Here is an 18,778-nt window from a genome sequence, read left to right on the forward strand (position 1 = left end):
GTGTAATGCACAAATCTAGTTGTAAAATACCATAAAATTATTCCTTACAACATATATTTTTCTAGGCAACAAAAACAAAAATACTTAATTAAGAACATATTGTTCATAAAATGATTCTGAAAAAGGTAAAACAGATTTTCAAAAGGGCTGGGTTTTTTTTTTTAAAGATGATACTCAGCACCCAAATAAACAGCAGATATGTGGTTGGTGTTTCTTGAGAGGGCATTCCACAGCTGGAAAAATCTTTTTTCACTCAGCAGAAAAACTGAGTTATTCTTTTAAAGAGGGTTTTAAGATTTGAGAATATATGCAGTATAGATATTATAGAAAGAATTGATTCAGTTATCCTGGTTTCAAACCATGAAGATAGAGGTGGGGAATACTTTTATGATACATTTTACTTTGACAAAGAGCTCAAAACCAAAAACAAAAGTTTGCAATGAATCTGAAGACCTCATGGAAGAAAGCAAGCCCATTTATGAAAGTAGCCACATTAGGATATTTATAGCATTAAAAGTTATGGAAATATTTATAGTCCTGTTTGGAACATTGTTTGGCATCATATCTAGCAATGGAAAGGAAGTGAGTAAAACTGATAAAGCAGATATGTGAAACGAAGAGCTGAATTTAATATGATTTTCTCCTTGTAAGGGTGTATGTACTTGTATCTGCATATAATTTCATCCATAAATAATAAATTGTCAAATGTGTTCTATCGCCAGAACAAAACAGACTCAAGACCGGAGTTGAATTCAGCTCTTTATTAACTGTTAGTAACTTCAACTGAAGTCGAGCCGCAGCAGTATTTGTCCAATAGGAATGCAGTATTACGAGTATGCAAAGCAGGTACACAACACCCCTCCCCTCTTGATTTGATCCAACGTTACATGACCTAGTCGTGTAAATAGGCGGGGCTTTTGTGGGTCCTAGTTGACCTGCGCAGTTCAGTGTCTGCATTGATCTTGGTCGGTTCAGACAGGATCGCTGTCTCTCCTGTTCTTCTCTCTGGAACCTCCTGGAAGGGTGAGCCAGTCCTGCCACTCTCGCCGTGCTTTGTTAGGTTGGTTGGGTTGTCGCTTCCTCCTGGCAAACTCAGGCAGGTAGAGTCGGTTCGGCTGCTTCTTTCCTGGTTCTCCAGCTCTCTTCTTTCAAACTCGCCTAATGGTAAGTAGTTTTTATTTGTTCTTGGGTTTTCTGTTGCTGGTAGGTGACCTGTTTTTAATTGGGTTAAGAGAGGGTCTTCCTTTTCTTTATTATTTAAGGGTTCCCCCCACTCTGGTTTTATTATTAATTATTGACTGTTTTGTGTGACTTTGCTCTATGTTTCGGTTTGTGTCAGTGTTGCGTTCAAGGTATCGTAGTTGGTCTATGTGCCTTTTCCAGGTTTGACCATCCATCATTTCTAATCCGTATGACCGGGGGCCTGTTATTTGTGTTATCGTTGCCGGTAACCACAATGGGTCTCCAGTAAGATTTTTCGCGTATACCAGGTCACCTGGTATAAATGTGCAGTACTTACTGTAGGAGTCTGGTGGCTTCTCGGGGTTGTAGGTGGGGTGTAGTCTGTCCAAATAGGTGTGCAATTTTCTGCTCATTAAAAGTTCAGCTGGACTCTTGTTTGTTGATGTGCATGGAGTTATATGTTGAATGGTGAGCATGGTACTGATTTTGTCTTGCATGTCGCCTCCTTCAAGTTTTTCTAATGCTTCTTTAGTGTATCGAACCATGCGTTCCACCCTTCCGTTCGCCGCCGGATGAGCTGGCGCTTCAGAGCATGTCGTATGCCTTGTTCTGTGAGGAATTGTTCAAAAGCTAAAGCTGTGAACTGTGGGCCATGGTCCGATACTAATACATCTGGTAGACCATGAGTGGCAAAGAGTTTCTTGAGTTGTTTAGTGACGGCTTCAGTCGTTGTTGAACTCATGATGCTGACCTCTAACCAGTTCGAGTAGGCATCGACAATGATTAAAAATGTATATCCTTTTGTGGGTCCGGTGAAGTCTATGTGGATTCTTGACCAGGGGCCTCTGGGTGTCTCCCATTCAAGGACTGGTGCTAAAGCGGGGGTAGGTCTGGGCGACTGGCATTTATTACATGTTCTTACCCAGGTTTCAATGTCTTTGTCTATTCCTGGCCACCAGACGTAGCTTCTGGCCAGGGACTTCATTTTTACCATGCCCAGGTGTCCCTCATGTAACATGTTTAGTACGTCTTCTTGTAATTTTCGTGGAACAACAACCCTATCCCCCCACAAGATGCATCCTTTTTCAATTGACAGTTCAGTTTGGCAGTTTTTAAACAGTTTAAAAGTCTTGATTTTGTCATTTTCCGGCCAGCCCCTCCCCACCCAGTTCAGGAGTTGGGCCATTAGCGCATCCTTTGCAGTTTCCCTCGCGATGTCCAATGCGGTGATGGGCAGGTTCGATATTGTTTCAATTTGCAGGGTGCGTGTGGTGGGACCTGGGTCATTATCGTGGTCTGGTAGGGGTGAATGGCTCAATGCGTCGGCATGAGGTATGTCTTTTCCTGGCCGATAGATGAGCTTGTAATTGTAGGCTACAAGAAATTCCGACCATCTTGTCATCCTTGGAGACAGGATGTTGGGGGTGGCCCTGTCTCCGGCCAGGATTCCTAGCAGTGGCTTGTGGTTGGTAACCAAAGAAAATGTCCTACCATAAAGATATTCATGAAAACGTTTTTCCCCCGAGATAGCGGGAAATGCTTCTCTATCCAGTTGGCTGTAGTTTCTTTCAGCTCTGGACAACATTTTGGAATAAAAGGTGATTGGTGCCTCTGCCATCAAGTAGTCTGTGGCTAAGTATTGTGCCTACACCAAATGGTAAAGCATCGCAGGTGACAGTCAGTGGTAGCGTGTCGCTGTATTGGATTAATACAGATTTAGATGTAATTAAGTCCTTAATTCTTTGGAATGCAGCTTCTTCTTGTTGGCCCCATTTCCAGATGGCTTTTTTATCGAGTAGTCTATGCAGTGTTTCTGCTATTGTTGCCTTCTGTGGCAAAAAGACATTATAAAAATTAATGAGTCCCAAGAATGTCTGCAAATCCATTTTGTTTTTGGGTCTGGGTGCTTCTTTTATCACTCGTATTTTTTTTCGGTGGGGTGGATTCCTGCTTCATCAATAAGATATCCTAGGAACTCGACCTGATTTGCGGCAAGTTGGCATTTTTCTTTTTTGACCTTGAGTCCTGCTTCTCTAAACTTTTGCAAGACTGCCCTTAGCCAGTCCTTTAGTTGTTTTTTATTTCTGGCTGATATCAATACATCATCAAAATAGGGAACCACCCCTTTTAGTCCTTGGAGGAGGCGTTCCATCAGGCTTTGGAAAATGCCGGGGGCCATGCTGACACCAAATTGTAATCTGTTGCATTTAAAAGCCCCCCTATGTGTTAAGATAGTTTGTGCCTCTGCTGTCTCAGAATCAACCGGCAACTGTTGATATGCCTGCGTGAGATCGAGCTTTGCAAAAAAGTTTCCTCCCCCCAATGAGTGCAAAAGGTGCTGGACTACTGGAACGGGGTATGCGCTCTGCTGCAATGCATGGTTCAGGTGGCCTAATAGTCACCACAGATGCGCACGGACCCATCTGGTTTCACGGGAGTCACAATCGGGGTTTCCCATCTTGCATGGTCGATTGGCTCTCGCACCCCTTGTGCGATGAGTTTATTCAGCTGCTCATCGATTTTTGGCTTTAACGCAAAGGGGACACGTCTGGCCTGATGGGGGCTATGTTCAGGTTTAGGCTAAATGAGATAGGGGTCCCATGGTACTTGCCTAATGTCCCGTTGAATACGTCTTTTTCCCAGTCTGTCTCGGTGACACTATTGATTCCTGTCACTTCGATTCCTAGAGGTGCGAACCATTCTAAACCAAGCAGACTGGGGCGGTCTCAGTCAATGATGGTCAGTGGAAGAATTTCAGTGTGTTTCTTGAATTTTACCTTGAAATGTCCCAATCCAACTACCAGAATCTTGTTTACTTGGTAGTCTTTTAATGTCAGGCTTTGCTCTTCAAGTTCTTTTCGTCGTATGTCTGGTATCAAGTTTTTTATTGTGTTCCATGATACCATTGACAGATATGAGTCGGAGTCTACTTCCATTTCACATGGCTCTCCTTCTATCTTGACATTTATTCAAACCTTCTTAGCATCAGTTGCTCTGGCATTCCAAATAATAATCGTCTGATGAGTTTCTTCCTTCTCGTTGAATCACTGACTTCTATTTTCCTGGCTCCAATGACTTCCGGTTGGCTTCTCCTTAGTTCTGGTGGGGGTGCTTCCTCGTCTTTTTGGACTATAGCTCTTTTTGTTCCAGCAGACCCTTGCAATGTGCCCCCGTTTTTTGCAGTGTCTGCAGAAAACAGCACTCAGAACGCTGGTGATTTCCTCCGCATCCGGCACACTGAAAATCAGGTTTTCTCCCTCTTCTTTCTCGCCCATTCCGCTCTGACTGGAGTCTGTTTACCTCTTTGTCTTCTTCCTCAGAGTCGGTTGATGACTCGATGTCTTCATGGTGGGTGGTTGCGGTAGTGTGTTTCTGGGTACCTTCTGCTTTTTTTTCTCTGCTCTGGCTTGGACCGTTGGCTGTATTCATTTGCTTCATTTTTGCCACAGATTTTTTTTGCTGCCTCAGCTTCGGTTGCTTCAGCGATGGCTTCATTTATGATAATGTTGGGTCGATTAAGCAGTTTGCTCTGCAGGGTAGCATCTCTCAATCTGAGGACTATGCGATCCCTCATGGTTTCATCCATGTTGAGGAATTCACATGCTCCTCCAATGTCCCTTAGTGCTGCTACGTAGTCCCCAATACTTTCGCCTTCTCATTAATCCCATTTATAAAATTCGTGTTTTCAAATGAGGTTTGCACAACAGGTGTGTAATGGGCTCTCAGCATCCGATTCAGGTCCGGCCACACCATCTGTTTGACATTGTTCAGTTTCGCCAATTCCTTTGCCATTTTAAAAATGGTCGGACTGCAATGTGTCAGGAATACAGCTCTCTTCCTCTGGTCAGTGATTCCTTGTAGTTCGTTTCTTTCCAGGAACATCAGGAACCTGTCAATATATGATTCCCAGTCTTCTTTGGATGGGTTGAACGGTGCGGGTGGCGAGTTGTTGCCGGCCATCTTGTTGATTTTTCGGCTTCCATTGCCACGTGCTTACGGTCTTTGTTCCTTTGATCCCACCCTCATCGCCAGTGTTCTATCACCAGAACAAAGCAGACTTGAGACCGGAGTTGAATTCAGCTCTTTATTAACTGTTAGTAACTTCAACTGAAGTCGAGCCGCGGCAGTATTTGTCCAATAGGAATGCAGTATTACGAGTATGCAAAGCAAGTATACAACAGAATGGTCTGTACAAATGGCATTTCTTTGATTCTCAAACCCACCCACCCCCCAATGGCTTGGATGAAACAAGTTCTTCTCACTTTAAGATGCTTGATATTTTTCATCCTTAGGCTTAATTTAGAACACATGCATGATGTAGTTCTGGTTGTTATGTTTCAATGTGATTAGATTAACAATGTTATTATGTGCCCCATACAGTGTGATACATAATATGTACAATACTTATACAATATTTCTGCCTCCTGTATCTACTTCTATATGTAACATATGAACAGAATAAGGTTTTCAAACTATTTATTTCCATTTACTTTTTAAAAAGCTGTTAATATTAATTGTCATTCATTGTAGTAATGGTTAAGGTACTGTCATAGAAACCTGTTCTGGGCGTCCTTTATACCAGGGGTTCCCAACTACTGGGCCATGGCCTGTTTGGAACTAGGCCACAGAAGCAGTGGACAGCATGCTCACACAGCTGCAATTACACAAGCAGCTAGCAAGCACACACATGCTCACCTACCACTCACATGGCATTATCCCCCACTCCCTGCAAAGTTGCAAAGTGGGGAATACTGCTTTACAGGCATGAAAGCCAACTGAGTGACCTTGGGCCAGTCACACTCTCTCAGCCCAATTCACCTCACGGCATTGCTGAAAATAAGTAGAGGAAGGAGTATTATGAATGCTTGTGTTACTTGTAATATTATAAAACAGAGATAAAAATCTTAGAAATAAATATCAAGCTGTCATATAGCATATAAGGCAAAGGTGCTAAGAACATAAGGATATAATTCAGACAAGAATTTTGCCACCATTTATAACACAATCCCAAAGGAAGAACAGATACAAAGAAAAAGCATTTTCTCTTTAGATCAAATAGTCACTGTCCTTCATGAAACACCTACCTGCCTTGTGTAGTCTAGCATTATATTTACACAAATGATTTAGACTTACCAAATATACTTATGCATTCATATTATTTCTAAAATTTAGCCCATTTTTTTTAAAGTTTTGGAATGAGTTTGGAAAATTATAGAATAGCTGAAGATTGGGTGTCAAATATAGCTCTTGATTTAAAGGCATCATTTATTTGAAGAGCTGTCTAGCCAAATGTGTGTGTATCTGTACATTTATAAGCGTTATGGAATCCTATGATATATGATTGATCTATTTGATAATGCATTTCCTATATTTTTGCAGTATGTAGATAGCTAATTTAAGATATGCCATTTTAATACAAAATGTTTCCCCTTTAAAACAAGTGAAATATGAATATCTATGAACTTTCTTTTCATGGGTATCACCATGCACATATATAACATTTTGCATTTATTTATATGGTATGTAGCCTACTTAAGAATAGTTTATGATTGAGCTCATATTAAAGCTAAGACAGATTTTTTTAAAAAACAAACAAACAAACTGAATGCTAAAACAGAGCTGTAAATGAAATCTGTCCTTTCTGGACTAAAGGCAAGCAGGCATTTTTCTTTTTGATCTCTGTTGTATCTAAGAACAGTGAGATATGATCCCACATTGCCCACATGAATGAGCGACTTCAAGCAGCAGAAGTGATTTGGCAGCTGTACCCAAGAGTTGACATTTTAAACAGAAGTTAGTGGTATTACCTTATCTTAAGAAGTTAGTGGTATTACCTTATCTTAAAAAAACAGTGGTTAGGGAACCTGGATTTGAAAGAGAATATTAAGAAGATATTAATGCTTACATGCAATATTATTACAACTAAAATGTTCACACCAGTTCAAGAAAAGTAATTAAAATATGAAAACTACTAAAATCCAGGCAGTATTAATACACAAACAATGTTATCCTTAGGCATATAACATCACAAACTTTCACTTTCTGGCATTCCAAAAATTTTAGAAACCGTGAATGACCAGATACAATTTAAAGAGGCTAAGTTAATGGAAACCTCAAAGCAAGGGGCCATCTATTTATCTTAAAAGTGAATTGCATCTGTTCCTTATTGAGTGATGAATGCTTGAGAGGCAAGGCTCAGAGGACTTGTATGCAAAATTCACTGAAAAGTTAAAAAGCCATGAAATGTGACAGGGCAACTCATTGCATAAACAGCAACACAATTGGAAATACACATGGGACCACTCAGGGAATATGATCAAGCATGGCTGATATTGAAACCCTGAAAGCCTGTTGTAAGTGTTCCCATGTAAAGACTTTCACCTGTTGCCTTAAATCATTCATGCCAAAGGCATGTCCGCTATCGGCTTTGACCTCGGTGTAAGGCAGAATGACATCAAAGGGTATTAGCAGATCAGGTGGCAGGTAGGTAGGATACTCATGTTCCTGGATGAAAGGAATGTCAATACGTTATCAAACAGGTGGATGGGAAACATTAGCACCTGGTTGCCCTTGTGGCAATGTTATGGTTGTCATACATCCCTTCTTCATAAGGGGAAAAAAAGGAGAAGTTTCTCATTTTGTGTATGCATACAAATGTTTGCAATCTCCTCATTGCCAATTACTGATGTTCAGGTTAAACATGGAACATGATTTAAAAATCATGGGAAAATCTTACTGACTACGGCAGAATACCCTCAAATTTTACTAGTTTGTAGCTCTGTCTGCCTGTCTATTCACTTAGTTGTTATTGTTTTCTACCACTTGTACAACATTTGCCAATCTGGTACTCTCCAAATTGAACTGATACCATAAGGGTCCAGATTCAAGTCCCCCTTAGGCTACAGAATCTCACTGGGAGATCTTGGTCCAGTTGTCAGCGTCTCAACCCAACCTATTATATAGGGTTGTTATTGTGGAGGAAAAAAAAGGAGAGAACACTTTGTATGCCATTTTGAGCTGCTGAGCAAAAGGTGTAATATAAATCTAGCAAAGAAAACAATAAAAATACCATCAACACATATAATGGATACATAGGGATCCTCGGTGCTCTCTGAGGTTGATTGTTTTCTTGCAGATGTTTCATTACCCAAACTAGGTAACAACATCATCACTACCAAGGACCTGTCATTTGAACCATGAGTTACAAATATTATCCTCTATGGTATGCTCTAAAATATAGAATTCTCCTTAAGTCCTGCTATTCTGTTTCATCATGGTGGTATATTTCCTGAAAGGGATGTGTGAGGTATACAAGGGATGTGTGAGGTATACCAAGAGTATACATCCTCAAGGTGAGAAAATCACCTCAATTGCCCAGCTATAACAAGCCAACACTTATATATCAGACAACAAGTCAGTTGGATGACTTTAGGTCAGTCACTCATCCACTCAGCTCAATCCACCTCATAGGGGAAAATAGGAGGAGGAAGGAGTTATTTTGAGTTACTTATCAAATAAAAAAGTTGGGGGGAAAGGAAGGAAGGAAAGAAAGAAAGGCAGACAGACAGAAAGAAGTTAACCTGTTTCATCTTCTCTATGAGTCCATGTATTCGTGTGTTTCTAAAGTTATATGCTTCTGTTCCTCAAAGTAGTGAATCACAAATAAATAATTTGTACATTCTGTCACTCATGGCTGTTGTGGGAGATACATTTGCCCATTTAACCCCACATATGGCTAATTCCTTCTGCAGAAAGAATGGTTTAATAAAAGTGGAGAATTTGAAATAAGTTGGCCTGTTGGGTTGAATTTCATGTTTGTTTGTGCTAGATTTTGTTCCTTTTTTCTATTATTGAAATCATCAAACCTACTTGTATTGAAAAAGTTTCTGAAGGGCATAGTTTGTAAAACTGTCCCGGAGAAAGAAAGAAAGAAAGAAAGAAAGAAAGAAAGAAAGAAAGAAAGAAAGAAAGAAAGAAAGAAAGAAAGAAAGAAAGAAAGAAAGAAAGAAAGAAAGATTAATGAAAATGGCAAAAGCCTGGAAGTGGTAAAGCACCCCTGTATTTTACCAAGAAAAACACACAGATAGACAAGATAAAGTGACTGATGATTGATGATGGATCTATTGGATTAAATGCCACTCAATATGCTGACCAAGAAGGGCTGTGGCTTTTTCAGAGTACTAATGGTGTTTATGACATGGTAGATTAAAACCTTCAGGAGATTTAGTTGCTGATATTGCTAGATAGGAAAATAATATATAAAATTGCATGAAAAAGAAAGCTCTACACAAAACAAATTGGCTATAGAAAAACAACTTAGAGAATTAATGGAAATGGACTAGAATTTGACACTTTCAGTCAGTAGATCATACTATTATTACTCAGGACACAAAAAACAAAAAAACAAAAAGTTTTGCTTTCTTAGCCAGGAGGGATATTGCAAAGATAGTATTTTGGAACAGTGCAAATAGAACAATGTCATTTAGACTTCATGGACATCCTTTAATGACATTCATCCAGGTTTATGGTCCAACAACTGATGCATAAGGTGAAGAGGTTTTTTAAAAATTCAATCTGACAAGAACAGAATATATAAGAAATATTGTTTGTAAATGGAGACAGGATGGACAAAATTGGAAACTGCAAAGAAGAAAACCTTGGTATGCATAGCCAAGGAAACAAAATGAAATAAGAGAACAACTTATCAATTTTTGCCAATGTGAGATTTCTTAACAGTAAAACAGTCTCCAAACAATTAAGAGAACCATTACTACTTGGATATTATCTACTATCAAGTAGAATACATAATATCAAATTATATTTTTGGTACAAGAAGGTGGATAGGTTTAATGATGACAACAAGGACAGGACCAGGAGCTGACTGGGTAACCCACAGTTGTCAAACTCGTGTCATCGTGAGAGCATCATGTGATGTATTGGGACTTTTCCCCCTTTTGCTAAACTGGATGTGGGCATGGCCAGCACGTGATACATTGAGCCTGCAGGCTGCAAGTTTAACACCCCTGGGGTAACCAATCAAAAATTGCTCATGGACAAGTTGTAAACCAGGCTGAAGTGGGGGAGAAAGCCAATCAGCTTTCATAATGTGTTTTTGTGACTATAACCACCATTTTCTAGGAGAATATCATGAATTCTTCTGAAATCTTAAACCTTAGAAAGCAGAAAACTGTGGAACAAAATTAAAGAAGTTTTTAACGTTAAAAGATTTTGTCAAAAGAAACAGTAGAAAGTTTTGCTTTTTGTTTAGTTTTTGTTTTTGTCAGGATTAAAATGCATTATCAAAAATGTTATATTTATGAAATATTTTTTTAGAATAGGCCTGTGATAGAGAGAGCTCAGATTAACAACTATTTTGCTTTTTACTTAAGGTCTACAATTGAGCAGAGGCAATATAATGGTGGATCTGTGTTTGGGCCAAGATGACTTATCTAAAAGCTATACATTAAATACCCATGCACAAATACCAATTCATCACAGAACAATAATTCATTTTGTTTAATACATTTTGATGTATAGTTTCATTATGGAAATTCATTATTATGAATGCTATTCTATTATGAGCCTCTATTATGAGCCTCCTTTTCATTAATCAGCCTGCATCTTAAATTAGGATGGTGCTGTATGTCTCTGTGGTCTGGTATAAGTCATGAGTATAAAGTGGAATCAAGTGTTTCCTGCAATAGCCATGGATGAACAGGTTGAATGTGCTTAATGCAAATGAAATTCAATACAGTAAGATACAGCAACATAGAAGCCTTTGATTAGACTGGACTTACTCCTCTGATTGTAGGGAAGAAACTCTTTTTGTTAATCATCCCAATGTTTTAATAAGCATCAGTAGTTCTTTAAAATTCCAAATATCTGATGTGTGATAGGATTGGGGGTCACAACATGGGTAGAGTAGGGAGGATTTGGTTTAGAATAGGGGTGTCAAACTCATGGCCCACAGGCTGAATGTGTCATGTGCTGGCCCCACACCTGCCTGGTTTAGTGAAGGGGAAAAAAGTCTCGATATATCACATGACACTGCCATGATGACGTGAGTTTGACACCCCAGGTTTAGAAGATGCAAGATCCTTTCAGTGGATTTTAGGCATGGAATTATACCAAAACATTCTTCCTTTTCCCTTGCATAGTTTGAAATCAGAAGACATTTGTTGGAGCAGATGGAACATGTGTTTCTCCTTGGCTTTTACCAGGTAAGCTCAGCAGTCTATGGATTTCCTTACAGAGCGTTTCAAACAGCTCCATTAGGAGTGCAACATAAATAAGTTTGGAATTGTTATTACATATCAACTCTAGCTGTACAGATCAATTATACTTGGAATTTCCAAATAAGTTATATTTTATTTTGTTATTTCAAATAGCAAAATATCAACACTATATCAAATCCTGCTCCAGTTAACAGTGGTGTCCCCCAAGGCAGCCTTCTAGGACCCACACTCTTTATACTCTATATAAATGACCTTTGCAATCACCTTATAAGCAATTGTGTCATCTTTGTGGATGATGTAAAACTATTCAATGCCATCAACAATGCTACTATCCTTCAAAGCAACCTTCATTATGTGTCTGAATGGTCAAACAATTGGCAACTCCAAATCTCAACCAACAAAAGCTCTGTCCTACACATTGGAAAAAAAATCAGTACACCAAATACAAACTAGATGGATATGAACTCTTTGATGATTCTCACTCTGTCAAGGACCTTGGAGTACTCATATCAAATGACCTAAGTGCCAGAGCTCACTGTAACAGCATTGCCAAAAAGGCATTAAGAGTTGTAAATCTAATCTTACGAAGCTTCTCCTCTGGAAATATTGAATTGCTAACTAGAGCATACAAAATTTTGATAGACCAATACTCAAATACAGCTCATCAGTCTGGAATCCGCACTGTATATCTGACATTAATACAATTGAGCAAGTCCAGAAGGGTTTCACAAGAAGAGTACTACACTCCTCTGCTCACAACAGAATACCCTATACCACCAGGCTTGAAATTTTGGGCTTGGACAACCTTGAAATATGCTGCCTATGGTTGGACTTAAGCATAGCACACAAAATTATCTGCTACAATGTCCTACTAGTCAATTACTACTTCAGCTTCAACCACAACAATACAAGAACACACAACAGAAATAATCTCAATGTAAACCATTCCAAACTTGATTGCAGAAAGTACGACTTCAGCAACAGAGTGGTCAATGCCTAGAATGCACTACCTGACTCTGTTGTTACATCCTCTAACCCCCACTCCTTTAACCTCAAACTATCCACTATTGACCTCACCCCATTCCCAGGTGGTCTGTAAGGGGCGTGCATAAGTGCACCATCATGCCTACCGTCCCTGTCCTATTGTTCCCATTTATTCATACCTATTTCCTGTATTCTTACTCATGTTTATACTTATACCTATTATCTTGTAAGCAATCGACAAATCAAATAAATAAATAATAAATAAATACATATTTTCTTTCAAGCAGTTTTTTTTTATTAAAGTGGGTTGATAAAGCTTAAGTTTGTCTATGTAACTAGTTCAAGCTTTTGAGAGTACTCTTAAGTTGCTTCTCTTTTGCAGAGTGCTGAATGAATCAGTCCCCAAAATTTCACTGTTTAGTATTTAGATGGAATTCTTGGTATTTCATTTAATGATAATATTTTCTTGAACTAGGAATTGAAAAGAGCTTTAAGCTACAGTCTGTCAAGGCATTTATAATTTTCCTAAGTAGTAGGTAAAAAGGTTGTATTAGCTAAGGAAAACAACTTATATCAGTTAAAACATACCTTTGTACAAGTACAGTTTGGACTCATGATTATAAAATATAATCACATTCTTTATACAATCTACATTTTTAAGGTACTCATGAAAAAAGTTACAATAGTAATCCAGGTGGCACTATTACTGACCATGTGAAGTCTCTGGGAATTTGCTTTGCAAATATTTGTAGTTCTCTTTGAGAATTAATATTACCCTTTCTTCATTCCTATCATGCTGCTGATATGAAGAGGGTAAAAGAGAATAGTGTAAGGGTGTGAGAAGCAGAGGTAAGAAAAGAAATAAAATTTTTGTGTGTCTATGTTTATTCTAAAGCCTGATTTTCAGACCTGAAAAATGAATGCCAAAAGTGTGAACAATGAATGCATTGTAGCATTAACTAACAAGTAAGTACAAAACTCAAGAATAAAACAATCAGGGGTACCTTTATCTGTTGCCACAGAGTTCATTTGCCAAAATGCTGGAGGTGTGATATAAATCCCCTGTAATTACATGTTTTGTGATAGAACATTCCTTGGCTGTTTAAATGGATTAAACATTGATTTAGAATGCTGGAAGGTATTTCAGACAGGTCAGTAGAATAATTTGCAATTAATGTTATGTTTGCCATTGTTCTGGTGTGCTTTGCCATTGAAGCACAGGTTTAAGCAACTTGTGAATGAAGGGTTTCAGAATGTCTTATCCACTGGGTGACATTCTTTGTGTGTAATGATGTGTAGTAAAAAAAACAAACCCTCCACTATTTAACAATTTTCAGTATAAATTTAGCAGCAAGGGCATACTTTTAAACTATCTTTATAATATGGAAGTAGAATTGCTATTTCTGTTTGAAGCAAGGAAAAGAAATATGATACATCTGAGTATCTTCAATATCATACTCTCAAAGCCAATAAAACCAAATCAGACAAAAACAACAACAATAACCCCACATTAACCCAGTGGATCATAGAATCATTTACACGAAAGGAGCCTGGAGATAATCTATTCTAACTCTCTGATAAAAATGATTCCACCCACTTTTGGTAATTAGGGAAGGTACCAATAGGTATTTAAAACCTGAATGGATGTCAGTGAAGCATCCCGTAATCAAATGTAGGGTTGTACAGGTATTTGACTGACAGACTTAATGGGGTTCTAGAGGAACTTGAAGTTTACCTCCAAGATCTGTGTGAAGTTCAGCTGAGGCCCTGGTCTAGTAGCTTTGTGAAATGGGTGGATGGGTACTGCACCACTCTCTCTCCCTGCTGATCCCAGGACCCACCTTTACTGAGAAGTTCCAGGAAATGAAGTGAAAGAAAAGATACCCACAGTGCTCTTGGAGGAAAACCTGGAAGATGTCTGGCCAAACATATATAGGAACCCACATTAGGGATTACTAAGGCATTTGCTACTGGTTTGCTTCCAGGTGTTGCTTATAACTTCTAACACTTTCCATGGCATTGAGCCTGATCATTTGAGAAACCATCTATCTCCCATGGTGTCTGCCCAACCAATACAAGCCAACATGGTTCATATGCTTTGGATATGTTCCATTAAACAGTGTCATCTTTTGGGACCCAACATGAATTTTTTGAGATGTGGAAGACTCGTACCTTCATACCATTTCGGAGGGTCTTAAAGATCTGGCTGTTGTCTCAGGCCATGAATTAGGGTGATTGGAGTTCCTTGAGAGTATTGTTGATATATACCTTTTTGTATTGAGGCTGGATTCATCAACATGTCCTGGTTTCATATGCTTTCATTGGTTCTGTTTTTTTTATAATTGGATTATTTTTTATTCTATTTGCAATGTGAGCAATCTGGATTCATTCCAGAATTAGGAGCACCTAAATAAATTAAATTAATTAGATCACTTCCAAGTCTTTTTCCAATTTAATCTTATGTGATGCTTACAGAGTTTTCCAATGGCAAAAGTAGGCATATCAAATATTAAACTATATACAAAGTCTTCTTATAAATAATAGGGAGGGGGACTTGTAATACAGCAAAACTCTTGATTATGATCAGAGCAGATATTTGTCTTTAATGTGATTAGGACATCTAATCTAGGTTAAAAAACCAATTGGCAACAAGGAGCACCTGTAGCAAATCACTTATACACTGATAGCAAAATAACTCGTGCATGGTGATATCATACATACACATCATACATACATATATACTGCTATTACATATTTATTTCTAATGCTCAGTGCTAATATGTAAATCACAGCATGTGTTTGATGACATTGTGACACATTTCATCATTTGTCCCACTTGGATACATTGGTGGGTGAATGTTCATTTAAGCCAGAGGTGTCAAACTCACAGCCTGAATGCATCATGGCTGGATGCATCATGCGCTGGCCACGCCCATCTCTGGTTTAGTGAAGGGGGGAAAGTTGTGATATGTCACATGACAACTGTCAGCTTGGAAGCCTTTTTTCTTTGAGGCTTCTGGGCTGCCACATTCAGTGCCTGGGAATTTGGGAGGGGGATTTCAATGAGTGGTGGAAAATTAGACACAACAACATTCTTTTCTCAGAAAGTCAAGGATATGTTACTCTGCACCTGGAGGGGAGTGACTGGGGAAGTTGGAATGAAGTAATGATTGGACCATGTGGTGGACTTTTGGATGCAGGGGTTGGATTTTGGATTTTCTTTGGGCTAGGGAAAACCTGGAACTTTTAGATTCGAGTTTTCCCCAGATGTGCCAATATGACATCTCTAATAAAATGGATCTTTGGGAAGATGATATTCTCAGAGTCTTTTTCTTTGTAGGTTGTTATGGGAACCCTGAGAACGATAACATGACAAGGATAATCCCTGATCTAAGCCAATGGTTCCAACATGTGGCGGTATACTTTTGATGTTGAAGGGTTCTTAGTGCTCTCTGAGTTTGGCTGTTTTATTGCCTTACCCAAACTAGGTAACATCCTCAGCAGTGATGATATTTCCTACTTTGGGTAATAAAATGTCTGGAAGAAAACAACTAAGCTCAGAGAGCACAGAGGACCTTTCTGTGAGTCTACAAACTGTTTAGGGATACCAGGCTAAAAATGAAAGACGGAAATTAAAATGCTCCAGATTTCATAAAGAAGTTAGCAGTCCCCTGCGTTGTTGTTAGACTGAGTGAACATATAAAATCCTCAGCATTTTTCTCCCCAAATGAATTTGTATTTATCTTTAGGGTGCCATTCAGGAACTCTCATGCATGCCATGGTGCCAGTTATTGTTGTGTTGTTAATTCCCGATTTGCATGCTGGTCCACAAAAGCTTTCACCGATGAGGAAGGGCGCTGCATAAAGGAGAAATATGGGGAACTACTTAATAAAGCAATCAGCATGGGAGCATCTGTTTTTTTATAGTAGATGGATAAAACTTTCCCATGCCACAGACCTAGAAAGAATTTGATATATAGCTTCAGGCTATATAGAAATCAAATATAATTTGGCTGTGTTCTTATTGGTAGCTGTCCCAATAGCAAAAGATTAAAAATGCAGCCTAAATATCATCAAGGAAAAATAAACCATATTCCATCAATATGATAAACAGCTGGGTTAATAGAAAGTAGCCAGCCATCTTAATTGCTCACCAGAAACGGATGAATTAATTAAAAATAATAGATGAGTAGCTGCTTAGATAGCTTCCTAAGGGGAGACTATATCAAAGGTGAGATGCAGCAGGTGAGAAGGGCATTTACAGATAGTCCTTAAATTACAACCATTCATTTAAAGTCCAGGCCTGTCAAACTGGCAGTCTACCAGATGGATGTGTCACGTGCAGGCCACGCCCACCCTGGCTCCGCAAAGTGCAAAAAAAATGTTGCGATACATCATGATTTGTCTTGTGACACGATCGAGCTTGACAGCCGTGGTTTAAATCGTTCAAAGTTGCAACAGCACTGAAAAAAGTGACTTACCTCACATTTAATGACTGCCATGTTATCTTCATGGTCATGTGATCAAAATTGAGGTGTTTAGTAACGGCATGTATTTAGAACAGTTGCAGCATCCCAGGTCCATGTCATCACTATTTGCAACCTTCCCAGCCAGTTTCCGACAAGTAATGTCAATAGGGGAAGATGGATTTGCTTCATGACTCTGTAATTCTCTTAATAAATGCCCCAATTTGCTTAACAAAAAAGTTTGTAAAACCAGGATGACTCATTAACCACTGCTTTGTTTAGCAATGGGAATTCTGGTCCCAAATGTGGTTATAAGTAGAGGACTATCATTTTTACTGCCCCAGTTTGGAAATGAGGACCCCTCAGCAAGCTCCACTCATGTTACAAGATGTTTGTAAGGAAGGATGGTCTTTTTGTTATCAAGATGCTAAGCCTAAACATGTTTTAAATGTTATGGTCAACATTTTGAATCGTAGATAGAAGTAACAGGCAACTTAGATCAAGCCTACTTAGCAGTTCTAGTCTAGTTTAAATATTGTTAATTTTCTTTAGTGCTTGACTTACAACAGTTTGTTTAAGTGACTTGCGACCATTTTTCATTCTTATGACCATTGCAGCATTTCCATGGTCACTTGATCAAGGTGGCAACTGACTCATATTTATGACGATTGCAGTATCCCGAGGCTATGTGATCACCTTTTCTGACCTTCTGATGAGCAAAGTCAATGGGGAATCCTGATTCACTTTAACCACCATATTACGAACTTAACAACTGCAGTGATTCACTTAACAAAGAAAAGCAAGAAAGTTTGTAAAATGGAGCAACATTCACTTAACAAATGTCTCACTTAGCAATAGAAATTTTGGGCTCAGTTGTGTTGGTAAATTGTATTCAAATATAGTTCTAATTAAAACAACAACAATAGGAGTCTATGACTTGAAAAATCAGCTGCTGCTCAAAGTGGTAGCTATATTTTTTTGTTTTGTAATAGTAGCCCTAATGTCAGGAAATTTTAACTTCCTCAGCCCCTGCCAGTAAAGGAGAGGACAAAGAAATGTGAATTAACCAGAAGGAACGAGTATATTATAATATATAATATGAATTGGTGTAGGGTAGGTAGATATGTGAATGGGGTTTTCAAAGGCTTTCATACATTTTGGAGGGAAGGAGGAGGGGGCTTAGAGTTTAACTAAGATTTCAGATAGGCCAACATGTTTCTGGGAATATTAACTCTTGGAACTTCAAAACAGAATACACATACTGGAAATATTAAATCTGTTTTGTTAGCATCCCAATCAGGTATTATTAAAGAGGTGGCTGTGACAGCCCATAGTGTATTTGAAATAGGAGCTTAGCTTTCACAGCAGTGAACCTTGATTGTGTAGAGCAATGATCACTGTACCATGGAGAAGACCTGTAATGTACTCCCACTTAAAAGAAACAAAACAAAATCTGATCCTCAGGTAACCTTAGAAGCTATTTGCTCTAGCAGGTCAGAAAACTGCTCAGAGAGCTGAGATTAAAAGAGCTCCACTGCTGATCCAAGTGGGGCTTCTACCTAACGTGAGATGCTTCCTTCATTTCCTGTGTATGGCTTTGTTAGAAGAAAATATATTTGTTAACCACTCTTCATGACTCAGCTATTTTTGAGGAATGTGCACAATTCCACACTGATTATTATACATGTTATTATAACATTGTTATACAGATCCAAGAGAGTATGCATAGTGCAGAAGAGCAATAAGTTTGCACACAGCCTCAATTCTTGTCTTATAGTTATATTGAATCCCCCAAATTCCTATCTAACAGCAGGAGGATCTGTGTTAATATTTTTTGAATTGGGAATATTATGTGATGATATTTAGAATTCAATAAACTCAGAGAGAACTTGGGAAAGATTCCATGGATGA

The 18,778-nt window shown here is 38.7% G+C and overlaps 1 long non-coding RNA gene across 4 annotated transcripts in view; it reads left to right on the plus strand.

Annotated features, from left to right (window-relative positions):
• The window catches only part of LOC148127581 (uncharacterized), a 145,175-nt gene that overhangs the window by 56,969 nt on the left and 69,428 nt on the right, over positions 1-18,778 (plus strand). Inside the window, exon 1 of one of the 4 annotated variants that reach the window (XR_015743457.1) lies at positions 11,338-11,402. The exons of 2 other annotated variants lie outside the window; for them this stretch is intronic. This is a non-coding gene — a long non-coding RNA (uncharacterized LOC148127581). Of the gene's footprint in view, positions 1-11,337; positions 11,403-18,778 lie in introns of those variants that run through there. One more of the 4 variants, XR_015743456.1, reaches the window with a different exon arrangement.

This window comes from Pseudonaja textilis, chromosome 1 (assembly GCF_049901715.1).
Source record: "Pseudonaja textilis isolate UNSWEBS1 chromosome 1, rPseTex1.2, whole genome shotgun sequence".
Lineage (NCBI taxonomy): Eukaryota > Metazoa > Chordata > Lepidosauria > Squamata > Elapidae > Pseudonaja > Pseudonaja textilis.